Source organism: Pholcus phalangioides, unplaced genomic scaffold (genome assembly GCF_987345545.1).
Source record: "Pholcus phalangioides strain wild (caught in Gottingen) unplaced genomic scaffold, Ppha-v1.0 ptg000042l_1, whole genome shotgun sequence".
NCBI classification, from domain to species: domain Eukaryota; kingdom Metazoa; phylum Arthropoda; class Arachnida; order Araneae; family Pholcidae; genus Pholcus; species Pholcus phalangioides.
This window is the reverse complement of record NW_028301628.1, coordinates 28,355,830-28,375,039: the sequence shown is the minus strand read 5'-3', so window position 1 is coordinate 28,375,039 and position 19,210 is coordinate 28,355,830. Positions and strand designations below refer to the sequence as shown.

General features: G+C 39.5%; 1 non-coding gene across 1 annotated transcript; it reads left to right on the top strand.

Moving 5' to 3' along the window:
- Window positions 1-16,481: 16,481 nt before the first annotated feature.
- Window positions 16,482-16,553, top strand: TRNAA-UGC (transfer RNA alanine (anticodon UGC)). Its single transcript has one exon. It is a non-coding gene; the product is annotated as a tRNA-Ala (tRNA).
- The last annotated feature ends 2,657 nt before the right edge of the window (window positions 16,554-19,210 follow it).

Genomic DNA, 19,210 nt, shown 5'->3' with positions numbered 1-19,210 from the left:
GGTTATTATGCATAATAAACAACCAAACTGCTATAATTGTTATGCCTAATACCCGATAAAAATCCGGTTATTATGCATAGTGTGACAGATTTATCCCATTTACCGTATACAGAGCCGTTTTAAGAGCACCATGAGGTCCCGGTTCAAGTGATTTTTCTGAGGTCCTACCGGGCAAAAATTTACATTCATACTCCTCGAAAATTTCAACTATTTCTCATTTTTGTGAGGCCCCCAGTTCCGTACCCGGGGAAGGGGGGGGGGTCATGTGTTAAAACGACACTGGCTGTATATATTTTCAATACAGTAAAACCCCTCTTTTAGAGACACTAGAGGGACGAAAAAGTTTGTCCGTATAAGAGGACTAGCAGTTGATGAGGGATTTAAAATGCTTACTTTTATTGCGCAAAGGGAAATTATTATTTGAGCGCTAAAGAAAGAGGGGGGGGGGGGGTTTACTGCACTACACTTATGTATCTTCTCATGTAATTCATGTAGTGGCATAGGCGCAGGAACCTCGGGGCTGAGGCCATTTAACCCTCCCCCAATAAATTTTGTAGTGGGGGCCAAGCCCTCCCCTAACCGCAATAATTTCTGGCGGAAAAAAGCAATATGCCTTCCCCCTCTTACGTGCGCGCTTGAATCCTGTATGTATGGCAACACTAACAACTTTCAGCCCCCCCCCCCCAATGTTTTCTTCATGTCACGCCTCTGTGTAGTGGGGTTTTTTTTGGGTGGGGAAAAGGGGACTATCCCTTCTATTCAATCGGGCTGCATTGGGCGCTTCCAATTCAAATGGTCACTGTACACTGCAACATTAGTCACGATTCCGTACATATTCGTCATTATTAATCTATCGATTGGATCGCTCCAGTTTTCGTCGATTGGCGATAAGTAGCCAAGCGCGGGATCTCCTCGTTAGCGTTCGGAGTGGCACCAAAGAGGCATCCATGCGGAGCTAAACAATAGAGGGCGCTGTCTCCGCGTTGTCATGGCAACGGAAGAGACGCTAGAGAGATTTCCTCCCTCTCCCTTTTTCACTTTCTCTCCAGCTACTTCACGGACAGCTTGTGTGGTATGTAGAGTGCTGTGTGTGTGTGTTTATAACTGGTACTAGTAAACCCCCATTGTTCACCGGTCAGTGTCCGAGAAAAAGAAAGAGCTTCCTTTTCACTGCTCTGGCAGAGACGTGTGTGTACTGTATGTTATATATTGCCTTATATTATTATTATGATGGAGATTTCGCTGCTTCTACTGTCCGAGTAGCTATTTCCTGTTGCTTTTCTGTCTCCATTATAGGGATGGCAACTCTGACGTCGTCTACCCACGCCTCATGCACTTAACAATGGCAGGCAGAATGACAGATTGGTATTTTTGGTGAAGGTATTTTTGTCATTATTTCATGTTGGGGGGGAAAAAAAAAATCTCTTTGATTCAAGTTCACGGTTGGCGGGAAGGACGAACTCGTCTGACGGTGACTTGAAAATTGTCAACATTTTCTGAATTCAACAATTGTTTGTTTGTTTTTTCCCAGTAGTAGAGAATCATCCGCGAGAGAAAAATCCATTTCTTGTTGTATCAGTCTCAGAGGCGTATTTACAGTGGGTCTTAGAGCGGGCTCTAAGCCCAGGGCATTCGAAAAGGCGGCAAATTAGTGGAATGAGTAGTCAAAGAAATCAGTAGAATGGGCCAAGGGCTTCAAAAATTGTATCATCAAGTCTGAGATTGGCCTAAAGAGTATTTAGGCATGGGAGTGATCAAACGAGTTACCTAGAAAGTGTGCCAACATGAGAATGACTAAAAGAGTGACCTAATGAGCAAGAAAGCATTCAGTGAGTGACCTCCTCCTTCTCCTAACCAGAAAATGCCCCCGCGCTCCCTAGTCTCAACGAGGAGATAAGGGAAGGTGATCAAGGAGCTGGACTGTAAAGTTTCGCTATTGTTCGTCAGCGGAACCCTTTTTTCAATAAGAGAAAATACTCGATTTCATCACACCAACACGCTGTACCTTCCTTTCTGAGATTTTAATGATTCAGACCACATAATAAAACAAAACTCATGTGTACAAAAAAAAAACCACCACACATTTTGTCACCATTTCATTGACCATCGCCTTTCTCTTATTTTCGCTACTTCCAGTAGCCTCTCTCCTTTCCTATGTCCGCCCCCAACTGTCCCTTTTCTCTCGTCCCCTTTCTCTTTCTTTTCTTTTCTCTCTCATCATCATCTCTTTCACCTCCCGGTCGGGGGGGGGGGAGGGGGGAGGTTTCTCTCCCTCATACCTCACATAGACCATGCTGGAAAAAAAAAAATCTCGGCTGGGTTTGAGAGGGAATCGAACCCAGAACGTTCGTTATCCCATGCTCATGGCCCCCACATCCTGCAGCAGTGCCCTCGGATGGGATTTTTTGCAGGCCCCTCCGTCAGACTTTTAACGGGCTCCTTCTGCAGTTAATTTATAGCGTGAAAAAGTAAAAAAATGATGATAACTGTCCCGGGCCCCAGGGCTAGAGCCCTGTCAGCCCCCCCCCCCCTATGTGGGGGCCATGCCCATGCTCTAACCACCGTACCAATTGCAGTTGCTTGAGGGGCGAGTTCTGAGAGGGCTGAACGAGCATAGTGCAGTTCGGTGAATTTGAGTAATGATGTTAAAGAAAATTAGACAAGAATGGGCTAGACCGGCAAAATTTCTACAGCCAACAGGCGGCAAAACCATAAATCGGACTCTGGTGCCATTAGTATACTATATCTTGCGCCATACTGGTGCAGTGGTAAGATACTCGTCTTTCACCATGAAGGTTGCAGGCAGCATCCACGGGTCCGATTCCGTTAAATAGAGCATCGAAAACAATATTTTTACCCAGGGCTGCAACTAGATGCTTTGTCAGCTGGTGAATGCAGGCATTTCGGTGCCCCCTCGTAGTGTTGAAGGATAGGTTAGAGAGTGAAGTTTGCGCCCCCTCTATCCGGTGCCCGAGGCAACATACGTCGCGTCTCCTAAAGGCATCGCTAACCTTTGTCAGTCAACCTCAATCATTTGAAGAAAAAAAAATGATTACCGCACTCGACTACGTTATGATTTGTTTCTTGTGCTAATAACTTGATGCTAATCCATTGCATCATAGGGTGTTCATATGAGTTTTTGGTGAACATCTGAATACGAAGTCAAGCATCCATCCTCTATGATTTGGGTGAGCACTATGCCCCCTCCCTCTCACAAGAGAGGGCTCGCAGGGCTCTAGCACGGGGCCCGCGACTAATCTCATTGCTTATTTTACACTATAAATTCACTAAAGATCATCCACCAAAGATCTCAGTCTTGGGGAGGAGGGGGGGGGGCTTCAGAATGTGGGGCCATGACGAGTATAGTCCTCCTACCACGAGATGAGATTTGGCTACGGCACGTCATGTCACGTAAAACGATTCTATTTTATCCTAGAAGGACATGCCAATCGTGAAAGCTCTGTCACTGATGAACTTTCCTCGATGTGCAATCGTTTTACCAAAAAAAAAAAATTGAATAAAATCATCCGACGTGACGTGACATGACGCAGCGAAAATTCATCTCGTGTTCGGCGGACTATACCGAGATGATCACGGGGAAGGGAAAAATTCTATTCCTACACGAAATGTGCCCTCTATTTTTTCCCCCTATATGGGGGGGGGGCACATTCTCTTTTATTCCACCTGCACAGATGTGTTGGTTTTCTCCTCACAGAATTTCGATATCTGTGTGGAATGACAAAATAACATGCTACCTTATATAATGTATAGTAGGGGTCTTCAACGTTTTACGCTCGTGGGACACATAAAAAATTTGTCGCGTTCCGCGGCAACTCATTAATGGCGTACGTGGGTGCCCCCATTCCCCCCAAAGACGATCACAAACTAAATATATTTCAAAATATTTAAACATTTTCAAACATTCAATTCAATCAATTTTAAATACGTGAAAAGAACAGCAGAAAATTTTTTCAACAAGCTGGAGAACTCTAATATGGACCATTTTCAAGAACTAGTGGCATACGACCATAGTGAAAGAATGAAACATTTAAGACCTAAAAATGTGCTGATGACTCAGCACAACAAGGAGTTTTAAAAATATAAGAAAGATGGAAGTCTAATGGAGACATAGATAGGAAACAGTGTAAATAGGTAGGTGGAAATATATAAGGCTATGTATCAAATATTTTTATTTTGTAAAGGATCAAATATAACAATTAAAAGAATTTTGTAATAAGGTTAAATGGACCTAACAATATGTAAGTTTGAATATGGCATTCATTGTATTTCGTATAGATAAAAGAATATATTATTTAATCGCATAATCAGTATAACTTTCTTGTGAACATATATTTTAGTATTTTAGAAGATAATTGATGATATTGGAATCGCATGTATGAAACAAGGGATATAGATGAGTGAAAAAGAGAGAAAAGGGAGAAAAAAAAATTTATATTTAATCGAATTTTATAATATTGTATAATAAGTATTAATATTTTTGAAAGCATATATTTTGGCAATTTAGTGAATAATTGCTTGGTTGTATCTCATGTTTGGAAATAATGGAAAACTTAAACTGAAGGCAGAAATAATCAGAAATACTTTGATATTGAATGATATAGATGAGTAAAAAATATTTAAAAAAAAAAGAAGAGAATATTCAATGATACAGGTGACTCAAAATAATAGGATTTTTAAGTAAAGATAAACGATTTTGGCGAGTAGCCTAACATGGATTCTACGGGCAATGACCGAGTGCGCAAGTATTAGTGACATAAAAGTCCAACATAGCTTTTCCTGGGGAACTGCAAAATTGCAGTTAAAAGTGTAAATCAAAGCCCTTTTATTGACCATGCCATTAGTGGTCACAATGATGAAGGAGATGTAGACCATTAGCTAAATTATGGGTCTGGCGCTCTGTTTAACTGTTTCACGGTCACGGTCGGATACGAAAAATTAAAATGCGACGCGTACTACATATTTTTGATTCCATTATGTAGCATTTTCGTTTTAAAAATTCAACTGAATTGGGGTGAGACACTAATTATTTTAGGTATTTTTTATATTGTATGAAACAGAATGAAAATGGGCGATTTTTGTTTATACATGCATATGTTGAATTAATTACGTGTCAAGTAAAAAAAATGTCTCTGGTTACTTACATTACGAATGCGAGTGGATGTAATTTCTAAATTAATGCGAAACTTGACATTGTTTTTGCTTGACTAAAGCTTTAATGTTAGGTAAAATTTGCGTTGTTGCTATTCGTAAAGTATCCTCCGAATGCCGATCACACAGTCAGACGTGTTCTAGGTTTTGATTCTGTATTCTTCATTCGATTAAACAACTCTTCACATATGTAAGTGCTACCAAATATAGAAGACATGAACAATGCATGTTTGCGTATTTCTGGATACTTTTCTTCGGACACATACTTAGAATAAAAATCAATTAATGAAGGAATTTAAAAAAAACTTGCATTTAACTGCAGTCACATTGCAAATCTGCAAGTTCTAATTGTAGCTCTGGTGGAATACTTTTGATATCGACCGACAATGGTGAGGAAAACATTCTCATAGAAATTTCGTTCTCGCGGAAGTCGGAAAATCTGCTTCTGAATTCCATTCTCAGATTTGAAATGCACTGAATCGTCTGGTTTCCAAGTTGTAGATCTATTTACCGACTCCAACAATTTAGGAAAATGCATGCAGTTTTTGTTTTGCAATTGACGTTCCCAAAGGACTAATTTAGTTTCGAACGCTTTCACGTTATCATAAAGATTATGGACAAATAGATCTTTTCCCAGTAAGCGGTAGTTTAGATCATCCATTCAGATGACCAGTGATATCGACAAAAAATGCGAAATCTCTCACCCACTTTTTCTCTTGGAACTCTACAATAAGTTTTCCTTTGGATTTCATGAATTCACCAACTTCCTCCTTCAAGGAAAACAGGTGCTGAAGCATCTTTCCCCGGCTCAACTAGCGTACTTCTGTATAATAAATAACGTCGCCATGCTCAGCTTCCAAATCCTCTAAGAATTTTTGAAACTGTCTATGGTTAAATCCTTTGGATCAAATGAAGTTAATCGTTTTCACTGTAACAGAGACATTGCATGTTCAAAGTTGGAGAAAAACTTTTTGCACAAGTTTTCCTGGTGTATGATGTAGCGGAAAGCCATCATATCTTCGTATTTCCACATTTTTCGGCATCTGACTTTATCTATGTGATTGCCCCTGTCTTCTGACCGGTCATATGTATATATATATATATATATATATATATATATATATATATATATATATAGAGGGAGCACCATCTGCAGTTATGGCAGATAGAATACAGAATACACAGAATGAACCGAGCACATCCAGGCTCTATCGCTATTACAATTTAAGCACAGTGGTCATAAGACCGCGGACGTGCCGGGAAAACCTACTGATGTATCAGCTAAGCGAAGCTACCCCAAGCCAACCCCCCCCCAGAGTGCCCCTCGCCAACTCTCTCGTCACCCTGCCTCCTTCACATTCCCAACCCAACAATTGCCCAGCATCTCCGCCCGGCAACACCAGGACGTTCGCACCCCCAACCCCAGCTAAACAACCTCAGCCAATTCCCACAACAGCCACCCGACCACCCAAAAACCCACATCACTCCCCACGATCGAATTCTCCCTCCCCAGAACAAACCCACCCCTTCCGGAGCTTCATTGTAAGTCAAAACAATAACTAGTTATACACAAAACATATTTGCAGACATCGGGATGCTTCACGACACTGGCCTTTACGGCGTATCCGTTTCATAGTAATGTCAATTTTTTCTCAATAGTTCCTCAGATATTCATTGCATTGCGTGTAGGGCCCTTATGGCCTGGCTACACAGTTATCCGTCTTTTTCACGTACAGGGCCCCTGTGGCCAGTCAGGCCGAGGGCCCTTATGGCAGGTATGTTGCCTAAGTCCAACTCACATTTGGCCAATGTTTCTGCAAGCTTGAATATAAGTCGAAACTTCATGTGGTATCCCTAAGTGCAACGATACTAGCTAACTCCTCAACGATTTTGAAGTTTTTGTCAATACCACGAATGAAAATGGCTGCTTGTGCGGTATCTATTACATCCATCGATTCATCCATAGCTACTGAGTGAAACAAAAGTTCCTCACATTTGGATTTGAAGGTCTTGAATACTTGCTTTTGAAGCAAGGCATCATTCGGCCTAGAAAAAGTTCGTTGGCTAGCTCTATCCTCCTAGTTGAAAAAAAAAAAAAAGATGGTTGGCGCATATGTGGTGATTTTCGTCGGTTGAATGCTGTAACTATTCCCGACCGCTATCCTATTCCCAATATTCAAGACTTTCCTTTCGGTTTTTTCCGGAATAATAATATTTTCTAAACTTGATCTTGTATCAAACATACATCTGCTGGCAGATCCTCCACGCGTCTTGTTATTGTCACACCAGACCAAAGCGGTTGCATCAGACAAACTAATGTTCGAAGTAGCTTGAGCCTGTGATGGGCAAAGCACATCAACTGCAGACTGAAGACATTCTTTAACGAATTCTCCATCAACGAAGGACTTCCCACGTTTCGCAATTTTTTCTGCTATTACCTATATAACTAACACGAACACAATTTTCAGACTGTTCATTTCTTCCGAAGAATAATGACTACTGACAGTTTTTTGCCGAAATCTTCGTTTCACCCCCTATTTTTGAATGATATTGCGTCAATCGATCAAAATGTTTTGGCGGGCCACCGAAATAGCGAGCCTCCCGGCGGGCCACGGGTTCAAGACCCCTATTGTAGAGCATAGCTTCCCAACCTTTTTTTTGTCCCATCGCCCCCCACCTTCAGAATTTTTTTCCTCCCATCGCAATCTAACCCATTAGATCCTATGTTATACCCGTAGCTTCTACCGGCCCCCCCCCGGAACATTCCATCGCCCCCAAGGGGCGTTAACGCCTACGTTGGGAGTCACTGATATAGAGAATTTTTTACTTTGCGCAATAAAAAACTCTGTGCACACAGAAGCATTCTCAGACTCTCCACGTCTATAATTTTGAAACTTGTAAAAAATTTTTGAAAACGGTTAAAAATAAAATTTTGTCAGCAAAATATATGCTTTCTACAAAATACTGAAAATAAGTATATAGTACACAGTATCATATCACACACGAGAAACATCATTGAAGTGAAACTCTTACTGCCACCTATCGAGTAAAAACACAAATTTTATGATTCTTCGATTAAAATTAGTGAATGGTTTTTGATTAATGTGCTGCAGAAGTAAACTAATATGGTATGATAAAAAAAAATACTGTTTAAAGTCATAACAATATTAGTAAAATTATCATGTCGCTTCGGAATCGTTTAATAACTATCGATGGAACCGGCTAAAAATAATGCCGTTCCCGTACCTTTTACACGAAGACGAATGCATAGAAGATTCAATTTAAGGAGTTTATTTATATTATTTTACAATTTATAAATAGTGACTGTTAAAATTTTAAAGTAAACTCAATAATTTAATAAATATTATACCTTACAAATATATTTTTTGATATATTTTATATTGTTTTTTATAATAATCATATTTTGAAATTTTTACTAATTTAAAATTACTAAATTTTTTAGTATTTTCTATATTTCATAGATAGATGGCAGCGCAGATTATTTACGTGCTCAATATGCGGTGACGCATGCACACGCATCTTCGGCTACGTTCCTTACGTAGGTATACAACAGGTGGCTACACTCACCAACAATGAAGAACAATTGTTTTCCAGCAAAAACAGAGCATTTTACTAAATTTACCCAAGCGTCGTTGGCAAATTTGATAAATTTCTCTAAATTAATCACTTTCACCGGTGATTATGCAAAGTACCCAAGTCGTTTGTGAATTTAATAAGTTCTACAAAGTTATCCCCTTTTACCGGAGATTATGCATAATATCCAAGCGTCACGTCCTTGTAAACATGATAAATCGTACTATACAGTAGACTCTCGATAATCCGGCCGTCCAGTTATCCGGGGTTTTACACGGGTTTTCTTTTAGCATAGAAGAGGAAAAGATATCTATACGCAGAAGTTTACATTATTTAAATGGGTTTTTTTTTTAACTTTCAGTAATCCGGTGGTTTCGGTAATCTGGCATACCCTGGTCTGATATGTGCCGCATTACCAAGAGTCTACTGTATATACACGATAATTCATACACTTATTGTATCATTACAGCGGGGTACGATCGTAAAATTTGTTATCATTATATCGGGGTTCAACTACATTCACAACACATACTAGACTCATTTGGAATTTTTTATACTGATCAAATTCATCAATTACACGAAGGCATTATACATAATCCCACATACAAGTGATAAATTTCAAGTATTTATCAAATTTACCAACGACACTTGCTTATTATGCATAATCGCTTGTGGAACTGTTAATTATTTCAGTGTTTATCAAATTTACCAACGACGCATGGGTATTACGCATATTCACCGGTAAAAGTGGTAAATTTGTCAAACTTACCAGCGATTATTAAGTATGCATTATAACCTGTTATTATGTATAATAACCAATTTATCACATTCACCGTAACATATACTTCTTAATCAGTGCTTTTCAACAGGAAGTATTCATACATTTCCAGATCACTTGAGTGGCCCGTGGCATATTCTCACTTCGACTGAGTAGTCCGCGGCATATTTCCAGATTACTACAGTGAGCCGCGGCACATTTCCAGATCAATTGAACGGCTCGCGGCACATTCTTACTTCAATTAAGCTGTCTGCGGCAAATTTCCAGATCGTTTCAGTTCGTTGGCGCCCAAGTGACGCAGTGGCAAGATGCTCGTCTTCCACTATGAAGGTTACCATCACGGTCCATGGGTTCGAATCCGCATACGTCAGAAGCAAGTTCTTTGCCTACCGAGCCCGGGGCAACCACCGATGGATGGATGGAGCCTTCATTTCCCACCCAACAACACTGTTTGGAAATTGCCGTATGGCGATTTATGACCGAAGTTGGTGTGCGGTAATACTGATCATTTCAGTGGCACGCGGCACGTTTTCACATTCTTACTTCCATACTGTGGCATACTTCCAGTATTGCGCTGTCCCGTGGGCACATTTTCAGATTCCTTCAGTAGCTCGCTCCACATTCCCAGATCACGCGAGTGTGTCGTGGCACATTCCTGATCACTTGAGTTGCACGCGGCTCACCCTCTCTTCAATTAAGTGGTCCGTGACACTTTTTTATAGCAATGAAGTGGCCGCATTTTGTAAAGAGTTGAGCACCCCTTTTGTGAAGCAGTGATTCTGAAGCAATGCCGCGCATCTAGGGGTGTGGAAGAGCATTTTTAGAGGTGCGATATGTGAAAGAAATTAGAGCATTTTGACTGATTATCCAAGAAAATTAAAATGATGGAAAAATGAAAATTGAAAAAAAAAAAAAAGTGAATCATACTGATATATCTGAGCACCTCATCTTTTAGCTTTCACTGCAAGCGAAAGCCAAAAGATTTTCAATTTCAATTTTCTTGGATAATCAGTCAAAATGCTCTAATTTCTTTCACATATCGCATGTCGCAAATTTTTTTCCGATTAGTGATTGCACTTTTTTGCCATTTCGATTCAGAAAAATCACCATTAACACCTAAAATATTTCTCGGTTTGTTTATGTTTGTACCTCTTGTTATTAGAATGATGCGGTCAGATTTGATACTTTCGGGAGCATGTCTTTGGGGAAAACGTCAGAAAAAAATTTAATCAAGTGTTGAACAGACATTTATGTACTGTTGTTCTTGCGGCAATACATAGGCGAAGAACTATTTTCGTTGAATCCTTTTTTTCAAACTTCGAAAAATAGTAACTTTCTTTCTTTATTAAGAGATGGCATTTTTTCGGCCCGAAATATATACTGAGGAAATTGAATTTTCTGGATGTTATGCAGAAACTAATATTTCGAAAGAAAAGTGATTCCATTGCCGGAGGAGACAAATCACTTTTCTTTCCAAATATTACAGTAGTTTCGGCATAACATCCAGAAAATTCAATTTCTCAGTTTCTTTTTTTTAGTTAAGTTTTTGAACCATTAAGTATTAACCATAGCCGAAAACGGCATTAAACAATAAGTAAATGAGTTTGTAGAAATTAATTAATTAATTATTAATGTGTAACTAATTACAGAGAAAACTAAATTTCCTATCAGATAGGAAACACATTATCCCAAGGGTGGTGGAAAAAAGTTTAAGGGAAAGTTGCCATATATCAAAAAATATATATATCGCCAAATATATGAAAATTTTAGAGCAATAATTATAAGCGGAACTATAAACATTATCCAGTGAAAATAATTTTGACGAGTGCTGCTCTGCCCCAGAAATTTTTTTTTGCTTATAGTAAAGGTCAAAATCTGGAAATAAGTATAACGGTAATTGAAAATTCGATGCTGATGATGCCACACTTCTCTATTACTACGAAGGTTTCAACAGCTGGCTGATGAGAAGATACATCCAGGAAAGAAAATTCAATTGGCCTTGTAGGGAATTGAACCTACGTCCTCTCACTTGCTGCGAGTGCTGTAGAGTGTAGACTACAAAGCCAACGAGCACTCGTTCCTTGGAGCTTGTGTCAAGACGGAAGATGCGGCCCAGCACCTGGGCTGATCACTGTGAATGGCTCACCCTAGCAACCAAGCCGAGAAGAGTAGACGTGGTCCAGGACCTGGCCTGACTATGGTAGAAGGCTCACTAGAGCCAACAAGCCGAAAGGGGGAGATGTGGCCCAGCACCAGGTCTGGCGCAGTGACGCGAAGTTCTCACCCGAATCACCAAGCCTAGAAGAGTAGACGTAGTCTAGAACCTGTAAAAAGTTTCACCACAGAGAGCAACAGACTTACAAACAGTACAAATGTAATTCAATCATAACACATCACTCACTTCACTTCTGAAATATAGATGGCGGCACTGAAAAATGAAACATAACACTACATACGCGCTCAGACTTGTTTGGCACATACACACAGTTACACTTCCGGCACAACATAACCTAACATAATTTATTTGTCCCCAGTCAATTACGATAATACTATACAAATTAGAGTTTGCAATTAAATTACATATTTTACAATATTTGAAAGAAAATGCAAAGAGAAAGGAAAAAAAAAATGTTTGAATGGACACGGTAGAAAACAGTTAATTCATAATGTGATGAAAAAAGCTGGGACAGGGACAGGGCTGGACAAGTAGCTAAAAGCTAGTAAAATAATCTCGATCCTATGACGTCTCTGTATTTGTTACACACATAAATCTTATATATTTTGACCTATAAGAAAGATAAAAAGAACGAAGTATATCGACCCAATAGGTGACCACTCTTTAATATATTTATTAATTAAATTAAAGAGTGAATAAATGCAACCAAAAGCTGATATAAGAGAATTTCATGCGAAAAGAATCATTTTTTAAGAAGGACCAAGTGTGAATCACTTCACAAGCCTCGTTGATGTGGGGGAATATAAAAAGGCATCGATAAAGTAGGGGCACTGATAAGGACACGAATGGATGACCCCATGCCGATTAGAAAATCTGGTAATGTCCCTTCAACAGGTTGGTTATGGAGAACGGGTATTGGGGGGGATAAACCAGAATGTATATATAAAGGGAGAAACATTTACATTACAAAGATAGGATTCAAAGGAAATAGGTTTTTTGCGAGAGGAGAGGGGGGGGGTTGAAGGAAAAGAAAACCTCTTATCAGTGATAACAACAAGTCACTAGGTAGTAAATCGCCCGTAGATGATGATAGACCTGAGTTGTGCTCGGTTTAAAAGGAAGAAATGAAGTCCAGAACCTGGCATGGCTTGGCCACGGTAGAGGGCTCACTAGAGCCACCAAGCCAAGATGAAAGATATGGCTCAGCATCTGGGCTGGCCACAGTGACACGAAGGGCTCACCTAGAGCCATAGACATAAATTTTGTATACGGGAACATTTTTCTAACTGTAATTTTTTAAATCTGTGTATCTACTTTTTTAAAATGTGTTTTATGTTCGTGTCTTATATATGCATAATGGAGCACTCGACAGGCCAGCCTCTCATCCGGGGCAATGGCTGAAATTGACAATGGTCAATAGAGCCTGGCCGGGGCACAGTATGAAATGAAATGGAGCTCGTGCGGCTGAACGGGGCCGTAGGCCAGCAAGACGTAACTCAGGCCAAAGCTCACAATTTCTGACACTGCCACCAGATGGCGATTTATCCGATGATGATATCACGTGAGAGGACGCGGGCTCGATTTCCCGCGAGGCTATAATAAGTTGGATTTTCTTTCCTGGATTAATCCTCGCATCAGCCAGCTGTCGAAACCGTCGCAATTGGAAATTTTGTGCAAAAAATTGTATTTTAGTCAAAGAAAGACACCTTTTTTTCTTTATAATCTTTTATCATTTGGGATGCCATAAATAGCTATTTGTGTAACCGTCGTCCAAGCATGTTTGATGACTGCAATAAGGTCATGGTTTTTTTTTCGCGTACCGCGTACCATTTCTACAGCCATCAACAGTCCAATGCAACACAAGTGCTCTACAGGATTAAGAAAAGGACTTCTCAATGACCACTCGAGAGAGGTTCCATCTGAATTGGCTTAAAACTAGACTTTGAAACATGTGCAGGAGCATTATCACCCCCAACTTAAAAAACCCGATTTTGTCAAATTTTCTCAACTGCATCCACTTTTACATAAACATTACTCTCCTGTCTTTCTCTTCACATGGGACTCTAAGGTACCCCGGCCGTTAGGGTGACTTATGGCCCGAAATAGGGCCGAATGAATGAACGCCAGGGGCTCTGCCACTGGACTTATCCCGTTGCCGAGATCTCTTCCAGCCCAGCTTCGTGGCAGAGTCTGGAACAAAGTGAGTGCACCTAACAGTCTGAGTGTGTAGCTAGTGTTTTGCTTGATATTTCAGTGCTGCCATCTGTACTTCAAATTGTGAGTGAAGTGTAATGATTGAATATTTGTTACGTTGTAGGCCTGTTGCTCTCTGTGGCGAGACTTTTTAACAGGGAGATCGGCTCGCATTCACTCCTTGAAGTTGGAAACCACAGAAAACCACCTTCAGTCGACCACCACTGTGGGGTTCGAACCCGGATCCTCGCGATGCGAGTCCGTCACTATAACCACTCGACAACCACAGCGGCCCCGAAATAGGGCCAGGCATTACCGTTAAACTTCTGATTCTGGTTCTAGCAGGTTCCCGTTGGAACAAAAAGTGTCTAAAAGTTATGAGGTGCCGCAGAAAATGGAAATTCTACCGAAACTGTTTTGATTTGCCAATGCTTCCAAAATATGGCCCTGTCATATGGGTTAGTAAAACTTAAAACCATCGAGTCCATCTAAATTGCTTCTCGTCAAAGAAAGCATCCTCATCCCACTTGGCAACGAAAGATACATGCTATTTGGCTCAGGCGCGTAGCCAGAAATTTCGTTCGGGGGGGGGGGGACCAAAGTGACAGAACAATGGATTTGGCCATCTTTTTCCCTTTTTTCGGTCATTTTCTCACATTTCGGGGGGGGACCAGACCCCCAACTCCCCCCCCCCCCCTGGCTACGCCCTTGATTTGGCTGATTCACATCGTATTGTCTGTGCTGTTTTATACGGCATGGTTGTACTTCCGTTTTGTATAGTAGACATTTGAATTTTTTTAAAATTACATTAGGGGACATTCAAGTATTACGTAAGAAGATTTTTAGCCATTTTTGACCCCCTCCGTCCCCATGTCAGCAAAAGTTAGCAAATCCGAAACACCCCCCCCCCCCCCGATGTTGACGTAATACTTGAATGACCCCTTAGCTACAGTTCGGCGTGTGAAGGCAAATTTCATTTCTTCTGATCATAAAAACTGAGTAATTTTTCTTTTTATATTTTGACGAATAATAATAGAAAGAAACCTACTTGTGTAAGTTTTCAGTCCATAATTTTCCGGCCCATTCATGAAACATTTACTAACAGTCTTCGATCTTTAAATTCTTCCCGCCATTTCATGACCAGGCATCGATGCTTCTTTGAGAGCAAGTATTTCGCCTTTTCAATGTCTAATAAATATGTAGTCTTTGGCCATCTACACACTTTCTACAACAAAAATTTCATTCCACATCGCATAACTGATCGAAACAGTGTCGGCTGTTACGCCAACATTAAAAAAAAAAAAGCAAATTTCTTTCCCCGACGTGACTGGAAATTTTTTTAATTCTACTTGTATTTGTGCGGCTTTTTACGGGATGTTCAAATCATGAAAAAAATGACGAAATGTTCTTATTACACATAAAAATAGCGAAAATGTTCGTGAAATATTTCCCAAAACAGCCCTCATTAAAATTTGTTTTTTCCGTTGTAATTTTTCAACAGCGATTTTTTATAATTTAAAAAAAATCATGGTTGTCTGCGGGAAATAATATCTCCATTTATACGTAGTTTCCTCTGTGTGTTTGTTTCTCTACATTCTCTACATAAACTAATATTTAAAATGTCCCTCGCGAACCGAATTTCATTCATTTCATTCCATACTTAATTATTATGACCTATTTGAGATAAGTAAGCGTCCATTTTTAAATCCATCAATATTTACTGCTAAGAATATGAATTAATTGTCCAAAAAAGAATTGTTGATTTGAACATTTGGTCGATTATTTTAGTTTTTTTTCCTCCTATAGCGTCACATCCTAAATTCATGCTTATAAATTAATTAATTGTGTGTGTGTGTTTTTGGAAGCATGATAAGAAATATGAATGGATTTCATCAAAATAGGACCCGCAGGGGACAAATATAACCCATTTCTGTTTTGCAGTTGTCTTTCAATATAAATTATTCATTAAACATGAAAAAACTTCAAAATACTTTGATCAGATTCATCAAAACTCATTTATTGTCTTTGTTTTAGGCTATTTAAAAGCACATTAGCTGGAGAAACATCAAAGAAATATAATCTTCATTTTGAACGTCCCTTGTCCCCTTAAAATTTTCATACATTTACGTTCACGAGTTTTCGAGATATGGCGATTTTTCGGTTGTCTTTAAACTTACCATCTTAGGGGTTACGGGCAAAGTCATGTTGCATTGGAGGTGCGATATGGAAAAAACGTTAAGAACCGCTACTTTATAAAGCATGTGGGAGAGGAAATCAAAAATCATAATGTAATATATGTAATAAAAAACAATTTTTATTGTAAAAAATTGTTATAAATGAAAGCATTCAATATATTTCAGTATAAGTGGTATTTAAAATTATCTCGATTGAGATAAAACCTCTTCAATGTCTCTTCCCTGAAACTTGACTCTCGTTGCGTCTATCTCATTTCCCACAACTGAATATACCCATTCGACTTTTACGATCAAGCTCGCGCAAGGTCTTTACTGGATGGATCCCCATCATTGAAAAATATTATTAGATTGATATTAAAGATGTCACTGAACGTAAGGGGGTGTAGCTCAGTGGTAGAGCGTTCGCTTTGCATGTGAAAGGCCCGGGGTTCGATCCCCCGCACCTCCACTTTGGATTTCTTTTTTTTTATCCAATATCGATACGAATGATGATGTTCATTCCAAAAAAGCGGATGAATTTTGGTGTGTGAAAAAATAATCTATGCATGCAAAAAATCCGGGAATATTATTTCAAGTTTTTTATGCGTATCAAGTCATTCATATCGCAACACCATGTTGTAGTAATATCTATTTTAAATGCTGACCTCTGACATTTTTCTGGAACTTAAGTTGAAAATGCTTCCATAAGAGATTGTTCCAAATTCAAGGAGATTCTAAATTCATTGAGGGGATAAAAGGCACCTAAGCAATTATTTTTGATCATTTAAATGTGTCGAATGGCAATAGCAAAGGCGGTAGAGGCTGTTTTTTTATATAGAGAGTGCTCAGCAGCACTTCACTAATATCGTATTGTTCCGAGATGGATTTACAATTATTCACAAATTATTTTTTCCTGTTTATGTTTTTTTTTTCCCAGTCATTAAATTATTTCTGTTTATATACAGGGTGTCCTGTAAGTAATAATACGGCCTCTGTGCCATCAACCATCCGTCGTAGAGGTACAATTTCAATCTAATCAGTGCTAAAAAAAACATTGGCTTCTTTCAAAAACCTTCTGTATCAGTTTTGAGAGTGAAAACACAGTATGTAACAAAATAAAAAAAAATCTAAATTTTTAAATGGTCCCCCAGCACTCTAACTTCCAATTAGAAAGTTGCTGTCTTGTCACTCCTGAAGCCAAAAAAAAAACAAAAAACCCCCAAGTTTATTCGCTGAAATATTCGAATTCCAAAAATCGGAAATAAGTTGGGAAAAAGACTGCGGAAAGGAGCACTGTTCATTGGTTTTTTTTGCTGTTTTTTCATAACTTTTCTCCGAATTTCGAATTCAAAATATTTTAGCGAATATTGCACTTAGAATTGGAAGTTAGAGGACAAGGGGAACCATTAAAAATTTTTTGGTTTTTTTTTTTTTAGTTTGTTGCACATTGTATTTTCCCCTCTGAAAACTGGTACAGGGTAATTTTTGAACATTGAACTCCTTTTGAGCATTTTTTAAATTGGAATCACGCCTCTACGACGGGCGTTGATGAGATGAAGACCGCACTAGCACTTCCGGGACACCGTGTATTTTTCTTTTTTGCCGGTGCTTAAATTATTTCTCATACTTATTTATTTTTTGCCGGCACCGCAAACTATTTTCCAATTTCCGCCGGTCCACGTGATTTTCCAACTACAGTGGAACTTCGGTTAACGAGCTTAATTCGTTCCGCCAACTTGCTCGTTATACGAATCGCTCGTTATTCGAATCAAACTTCCTCATAGGAAATAATGAAAACTTGGATGATTCTCGTTCCGCAATTATTCATTTACATGTAAAAATTACTGACAAAAATGTCCTTCATCAATAATGCGACACAATAACAATATAATAAATAATACAATGAAATGTTTAAAAATAAAGCAATAATGCCTTAAATAAACATACAAAATACGGTAATATTTAACTTACCCTAAGCATTACAGAGAGGAAGACTATCGTTTAGGACTGTGGTTCTCAACCTTAGGAAGCCCACGGCCCGGTAAATCTCTCTTGTGTAAGTGAAAGGCCCTGTCATACACAGTTAATGAGAAATTAATATGAAAAATGAAAATACGAATCACTCACGGCCCGATATGCCTAGTGTCTGAAGAGCCCGGTACTGGGCCTTGGCCCGGCGGTCGAGAAGCACTGGTTTAGGGCGGCATACGCACTGCACTATGCACTCAGTCTGTAAATTTATTCTTTTTGTGTGACTTCAAAAAGGAACCCTATCTATGGCACTTGGTTTTGCCCTTTTTTTTGGTTTTTGGAAATGGGAAATCGCACTGTCGTTGGACGGATTTATTTATTTACTGCTACAACTTTATTTGCGATGATTCTTTTCCCACAAAGTTTTGCCCAGATTCTTACGCGTTCTGCTCAACTCTTAATCTTATTTGAAGTGACGGATTCCTTATTTGTCTCTTCGTCTTCCTCAGACGAGATCCCGTGCATAGGCTCTTGCTATTGTACGCAATGGAGATCCATCAGTTCGTCTGTGGATATGACCATGTTTCTCCACTAGTTGTTGAATGGCGGGCTTATGCATCGCCAGTTCCATGGTCTTCCTCAATGACACAAGAAAAAAGAATTCAGAAATGGTGGGCCTTGTCATGGCCCCCACATCTTGGAGCAGGGCCCTAGGCTGGGATCTTTTGCGGGCGACCCGACCAGACTTTCACTGGCCCCTTTATGATGAATTTATAACGTGAAAAAGCAAAAAAATTGTGAAAATTGTCTCGGACCCCAGGCCTGAAACCGTGTCAGCCCACCCCTTGTGGAGGCCATGGGCCTTGTTCATGAGCTAGCCCTGAAGCTACGTTCGATAATGCAATCAGCCCCCAGTTTTTTTCCAAGGAGAATTAGAAAAAAAAAATGCAAGTGCACACATACGCGTGGTTAAAATGCTACATCTAATTTTGTATCGCGAACAGTCACAGTTCGTAGGGGAGTGTTTATTTTTCAAGTTAGGCGCGCTGACCGAAGACTGTAGGGAATAATATTACTCATAACTTCATAGCACGTGTGTGAACGAAAGCGAAAAACCATCAGTTCAGTTGTGATAACAAATGAACGAAGCGCAAA